Below are 6,917 nucleotides of genomic sequence, written 5' to 3'. Positions count from 1 at the left end.
TTTCCTATCTTCAAATTTAGTCCATATGATCTTTTCTGGTTTTACGAAACTCTGATCACTTCTCAACAATATGTGAATTCAGTGCATCTATCAACTAAGATATTATTACGTATCTGTCTTCTTATGTCTGGGTCTAAATAACTCCCCGGTTATATAGTGCCTCCAATTTGAGTCCAAAATCATATACCATATTGGCCAAAAAAGAACTGGCCTCCATATTTTCTGTAGTTGAAAACTTCCCTGGTTCTCACATGAGCTGCAACTTAGCCAGCCAAATACAGAGAAGTCTTGATCAGAATTCTTTGCCTTTTCTCTGATCTTCATGAAAATTCAGCTAAGTATGAAAAGAAGAAAAAGAAATCTGACCAAAGATTCAGATTCAATATCTCTATAAAGTACTTAATGAGTGAAAGGAAATACTGTCTTTCCCCTGATTAGTAAGGATTCGTGTATTTCACTCTCATACCTAAAATAACACCATTTTAATATGATTATAACTTTATGTGTGATTGAAGACATGTCAGTATTAAATTTTTTTTTTAACAGTCATTAGGCATTTTAAATTTTTGAGCTGTAATTGACATGTAACACTATATTGGCTTCAGGTGTGACAATGATTTGATATTTGTGCATATTGCAAATGATGACATAAGTCTAGTTAACATCTAGTTAACAACATTCTTTTTCTCTTTTGAGAATTTTCAAAAATTTGAGAAACTTCAGTTCTCTTTCTTCTAGTCATGAGTATTCAATTTCTGGAAAGTTCTATGCCTCTGGATGAGAAAATGCCTATGAGGAGAAATTTTATTTTTTCCTAATCAGATTTGATAATTGGAGACTAAATATTTTGTACTTTAAAATAAGGTTTTTTTCTATTTCATTCAAAATAGACATAAAAATTGATGTTTGGTTGCTTCAAGAGTTTATTCTTAGTTGTAGTTAATTTAGACTTTCACAGTGATATCGCTCTCTCCCCTTTAGAACTTCCCATTCTTCTAATCTTCTTTTAATTACTCTATAGGAGGTAGAATGCTGATGTGGTTGGGCAGTGTTTATCCCAAAGTACAATACATAATCCTAAGTCATGTCAGGTTGAAATCTGAAGGAGGGAACTAAGAGAGGAAACAGAGAAAATATTTCCTTCATATATCACCATATAAATGCCAAGTAGATATTAATTTTTTTAAAGTAGGATTGGATGGGACACCACTTTTGCTATAAAGCATTTAGAGAACATATATACATGTACTTTCTTGAAATTTTTTTAAAATGGCCCTCAGGTTGATAATACTTACATCTCAGAAGTTAAAAAACAAATTGTCATTCCACCAGATGCTTATTAAATAATCTTTTCATGCCAAACGAAAAAGCACGATCAGTTGTTCAAAATGCCTATCTTTAATTTTTTTTCTCAGTCATCCATCATAAATACACTTTAGGCAAATCTAGGAGTAATCTGACCTACATTTTTTGTCCATTTTTAGCCAATATAAGCATATACAGTGTTGAAATATTAATTGCAAATGTCAAAACAGAAAATGAATTATATGTGTAAGTTGTATTTGAGTACTAAGCCCCTACAGGATGATACACCTTAAAATGGTACATATTAAAACATTTTTAGTTATCCACTTCATTAACCACAGACAAAGCTGCTTTAGGAGTATTATAAAGAATATTACCTGACTATATTCAATAGGGTAAATTATTAATATTGGTGGTTCAGAACTCTCTCTACATTGCTTTGCATAGAGAATTTGAAATAACTACCTTAAATAACCCTATTTGAAATCATCATTAAAAGATAATGCATTTATTTTTACTCACCTATTAGAAAAAGAAAGAGGCATTAATACTGGATTGAAAAGGTAGGAAGTAGATCAAAAAAGAACATGCAGGGTTAACTAGACAGAAAGTAAAATCAAGATATAAAGAAAATACTATATCAACTCAAGAGCCTTGACTTAAAAGAAAGCATTCGTAGCCAGACAACTTTCTGATTCTTCTGTTAATGAAACCTACGCTATTCTTGCAATTGCCTTTTTGCACTAGTCCTGCCCAGTGTCTTGAACCAGACCACTAGGGAGAATCGGCTTCAAGACGTTCAACTCATTGAACCCGGAGCCTCCCGTCAGACACACCTCGTACTGGTAGCTCTGGGACAGGGTCTCCGTGCCGCTGACGTCCACCAGGTGGCCTGGAAAGGGGCCCTCGGGCACCGAGCAGCGACCCACCGAGGCAGCCCCGCCCCTCCTGCACAGCCGCACCGCGACGAACACCAGCACCGAGAAGAGGAAGAGCGACGACACCGACGCCAAGGCGACCAGCAGGTAGACGGTGAGCGGGGCGGTCGGGGCCGCGTCCGCCGCTTCCGCTTCCGGGGCCGGCAGGTAGGGCCGCGAGAAGCCGTCCACCAGCAGCACGTGCAGCGTGACGCTGGCCGAGAGCGGAGGCTCGCCGTTGTCCTTGACCAGCACCAGCAGCCTGTGCTTGGCCGCGTCGCGCTCGCTCAGCAGCCGGGCCGTGCGCACCTCGCCGTTGTGCGCCCACACGCCGAACAGCCCGGGCTCCGTAGCCTTGAGCAGTTGGTACGACAGCCAGGCGTTCTGGCCAGAGTCGCCGTCCACCGCCACCACCTTGGTCACCAGGTAACCCGCCTCGGCCGCCCTGGGCACCAGCTCGGTGCAGGGCGCCGAGGTGTTCTGCAGCGGGTACAGCACGAAGGGCGCGTTGTCGTTGTCGTCCGCCACGAGCACGCGCACCAGCACCTGGCTGCTGAGCGCGGGCGAGCCGCTGTCGGCGGCGCCCACGCGGAACTCGAACGCCCGCAGGGCCTCGTAGTCCAGGGACCTCAGGGCGAACAGGTGGCCGTTGTCCGGGTTGATGGACACCAGGGAGGCCAGGGGCACGTGCGCGTCGAGGGGCGGCAGCAGCGAGTAGGTGACCTGGGTGTTGGCGCCCGCGTCTCTGTGGCGCGGACGCTGCCGATGTGCAGGGCGGGGCTGTTGTTCTCGCGGACGGACAGGGTGTAGGAGGTCTGGGTGAAGGCGGGGGCGTTGTCGTTCACGTCGGACACCAGCACGGTTATGTTGTGCTGGGTTTTCAGTCTCGGTGTCCCCATATCTGTGACGGTGATGGTGATGTTATATTCGGATCTTGTTTCTCGGTCCAGGGCTGCGTTTGTGACTAAACTGTAAAAATTCTCAACAGAGTGTTTAAGAATGAAGGGAACATCATCTTGGATGGAGCAAACCATCCTTCCATTGTCTCCAGAGTCAGGATCTGAAACGCTGAATACAGCAATTACAGTCTCCTGCAAGGTTTCTGGGATCTCAGTGATAAGCGTTGACATGGTCAGTTCCAGCGGGTTGTCATTCAAATCCATCACTTGGACAAACACCACACAACTGCCAGAAAGGCCCCCACCATCTGTCGCCTGAATATTTAATGTATAAGTCTGAATAGATTCAAAATCCAGTTCCTGTGTTAAAAGGAGTTCTCCCGATTTTGCATTTATTCCAAAATGTCTTCCGAATATCCTCAGATGCTTGGGAAAGTACATAAGATATTTCTCCATAGGTTCCAATATCTAAATCTCTGGCAGAGACAGTGGCAACATGGGATCCAATGGGGCTGTTTTCTAGGACATGCGCCTCATAGTGCAGCTTTGCAAACTCGGGGGCATTATCATTGATGTCTAAGACTTCAATGTGGATTAGGGTGGTCCCAGACCTGGGTGGAATCCCGCCATCCAGCGCTGTGACGGTTAATCTGATCTCAGGCTGTTCCTCTCTATCCAGTGCTTTGTCCAGCACCAGCCGTGGTAATATTGTGCCGTCGGAACTGTCTTGTAATTTAAGATGGAAGTGGGAATTGGGGCTGACTGTGTAACTTTGGAGACTGTTGCTTCCTACATCTAAGTCCTGGGCACGCTCTATTAGGAAAGTAGTTCCAGGAGTGATACTTTCTGAAATTTTCAATATTATTTCTTTGTCTAGGAAAACTGGAGAATGATCATTTATGTCCCTAATCCGTAGCTCAGCCTGGAAAAACTTCAAGGGATTTTCCAGTAACATCTGGAAAGGTAGTACACAGGGCTCGGTAGGGCCACACAGCTCCTCCCGGTCCAGTTTCTCATTTAACAACAAATCCCCGGTCTGCCTATCAAAATGCAAACGCATTTTTTTCCCTTTGGAAACGACCCGGGGGGCCCGAGCAGCTAGATCATCTACCTCCAACCCCAAGTCTTTCAACAGATTGGCCACAAAGGAGCCACTGTCCATCTCCTCGGCCACTGAATAACGCCTAGGCTCAGAGCCAGCCTGAGCTATGCCCAGCCAAACAAAGAATATCAAGACTTGCCTTTGTTTCAGAAAGCATTTCTTCCTCTCTCCTGCCTCCATCGCACTCTCGTCTCCCAGCAAACTTGACCCAGCTCGGATTCACGTTGTCGCTGATCTATCTCCCAGTATCACTCAGACACTGGGATAAGTGGAGATGCCTATGGCCCTGATTTCCCGGAGCAACTGCCTTAGAAAGCCTCCTTTTCCTGCTTGCTTCTTTAGCAGAGCATCTGGCTAGAGGAGCGCAGACTGGTAGCTTTCTTCCTTCTACTTCTAATGCTGCAGCGCCACCCTGCGTCCTTTCCGAGTGTTTACTTTTACCAAAACATCCCAATCCTTTCTTTCAGACTGATGGCAATCTAAATGGAATATTTTCAAGTAGTGTCTCTCAATGTACCGAAGTAACAATAGTTCCATATTAACTAAAATCCAGTCCCTAATAACTTTTTAAAATTATCCTTCCATTATCCTCCCCCAGTTTTCTTCAACTTAAATAAGAATTCATATTCACTCTTGACTTCCTTTTACAAATGCACTTATTTTCTTAACCACTTGACATAAGGAATGTCTTAGAAAATGTTTTTAAACCAAGTTTCATGATTGTATTGGTGTTACATCTGTTTATTCTAGAACAGTCCCCTGTATTTTATTGATATTGAATTTTTTGAAATGTCCAGATCAGTTGTCTTATAGGTAAACAAAAGATAAAAATAGCTAAGGCATTGGTACTTGTGACTATAAATTAACAATTAGCTATGCTTCAGAAGAAAAGAAAACACTACTGAAGATAGAGCAATAAAACAATAACTATAGCATTATTCAGAAAGGGGGTGTTTCCTCTACTTTTTACCCAGAGCCCAAAAAGCAAGAATGCCAAGGGTGATAGCTGTCTCCATATACTATCTTGTTTTTAGCTTCAAGTAACCTAATTTAATTGGAGATAAGGTGATGTTAAAGAGATGTATCTCCCGTCTCTCTGTCTTGCATTAGGTTGGCAGAATATGGGAATTTTTTTTTTTTTTACATTCAATGGAAAGAAAATTCTGGAAGGAAGGACCAAGGCATTTTCTTTTTATTCCAGAGTTCTGAGATAATCCTTAAAGAGGTGAAGTCTTCTTCTGGAAGTACTTGTAGGATGAGCAGGTAAGTGTCAACATCACCAATTTTATGGAATTGTCATCCAACATCTTTTACATGAAGAAAGGTATTTCTGAAACTATTTCCAACATCTTTTACATGAAGAAAGGTATTTCTGAAACTATTTCCTATGTAAATTGCCTGAATGTTTGCCATGTAGCCATGAAGTTGCCTGGTAATTTTCTTGCAGTGGATGTTTATAATGCACAGATATGAGTGGTATTTAAAATGTGTGATGAGTACGCACCAGAGATTGGAGAATTCAGTGAGCCTGGAAAATTCAGTGAGCCTGGAGAATTCTGTGAACAGCTCCTTAATATACTGAGATTAAATCTTGAGCAGGCTTTGACAACCAGGTTGCTGAGGAGCATGCATCTCAAAGGTTGTCACTGATTGTCACGATCTGGACCTTAGGAGGTCTGTGACTAGTGTTGATACCTACCATTTTCTTCTGTGAGAGTTAAACTTACCATAGGTTGTTCTTCATCCAGTGATTTTCCCCCAAGAATGGGCAAATTACTCACCCCACTATTGCATCGCATATTATTGTGAAATTAAACTCCCTGTGTGGTTTCCAATGGTGGAAAATTCGACCAAATCTCATGCACATCCCCATGCACATTCTGAAACATTCACAAGAATTTTTCAAAGGGGCAACTTCTCAGATTCATAGATTTTTCTCAGAAAACAAAAAAGTTTACAGGTAATACTTGGAAATGTATAGTTTCTATACGTCTGGCTTCCTATTCGGGAGGAAAGGCTCTTCTGTGGGTGTATCTAAAATATTCTTTGATCTCTTAATAGTTTAGATCCACCCATTCTTCGTGATTCGTGATTCGTGATTCTTTACTCACGAATCTTTGGTCAGTTTGGAAACCACCTTGCTCAGGTCTGTCCGCCCGCCGCTACGCAGACACTCCCCTTTCGGCTGCGAGGCCAAATCTCCAGGAACCGGCTATAAAAAGCAGCCTTCCTTTTCCTGGACTGCTTATGCTACGCCCAGGAAGAAAAGGAAAACTCACCACTTGCATTTTTCTGCTGGATTTTCTCTCAGTTTCCAGCATAGCCTCTTTGACTACGTTGTCTTTAATGAAAGAAGCCTTCGGAAGTCTTCCAGTAGGGATAACATCAACATATATCTAGTTCCCATTTGTTTGAAGAAAGGTCTAAAATCTCAGCTTGCTGCCGACGTCTTCCAAGGCGCGTCAACCCCCAGCCCCTCTCAGTTTTGTCTTTTGTAAAATGGAGTCTGTGGCAAGCGCCTGGCTCCACCTCCATTTTTAGCCTGCAGCGCGCCAGGCGTCTGAACTGAAAACCTGGTTTGTACAGCGCTTTCCCTCAGAAACTGTCAAAAAAAAAAAAAGAAACAAACAAAAACAAAAAAGTGTTCGTGTCACGTGGTCTAGTGGCACAATTCTTACCTCCTGATAGTTTAAA

The 6,917-nt window shown here is 42.9% G+C and overlaps 1 pseudogene; it reads right to left on the bottom strand.

Moving 5' to 3' along the window:
- Positions 1-280: 280 nt before the first annotated feature.
- Positions 281-5,222, bottom strand: LOC132597101 (protocadherin beta-2-like; annotated as a pseudogene).
- Between the last annotated feature and the right edge of the window lie 1,695 nt (positions 5,223-6,917).

Source organism: Globicephala melas, chromosome 3 (assembly GCF_963455315.2).
Source record: "Globicephala melas chromosome 3, mGloMel1.2, whole genome shotgun sequence".
NCBI lineage: Eukaryota > Metazoa > Chordata > Mammalia > Artiodactyla > Delphinidae > Globicephala > Globicephala melas.
Note: the sequence above shows the minus strand (reverse complement) of the source record. Positions and strands in the feature narration are given on the sequence as shown.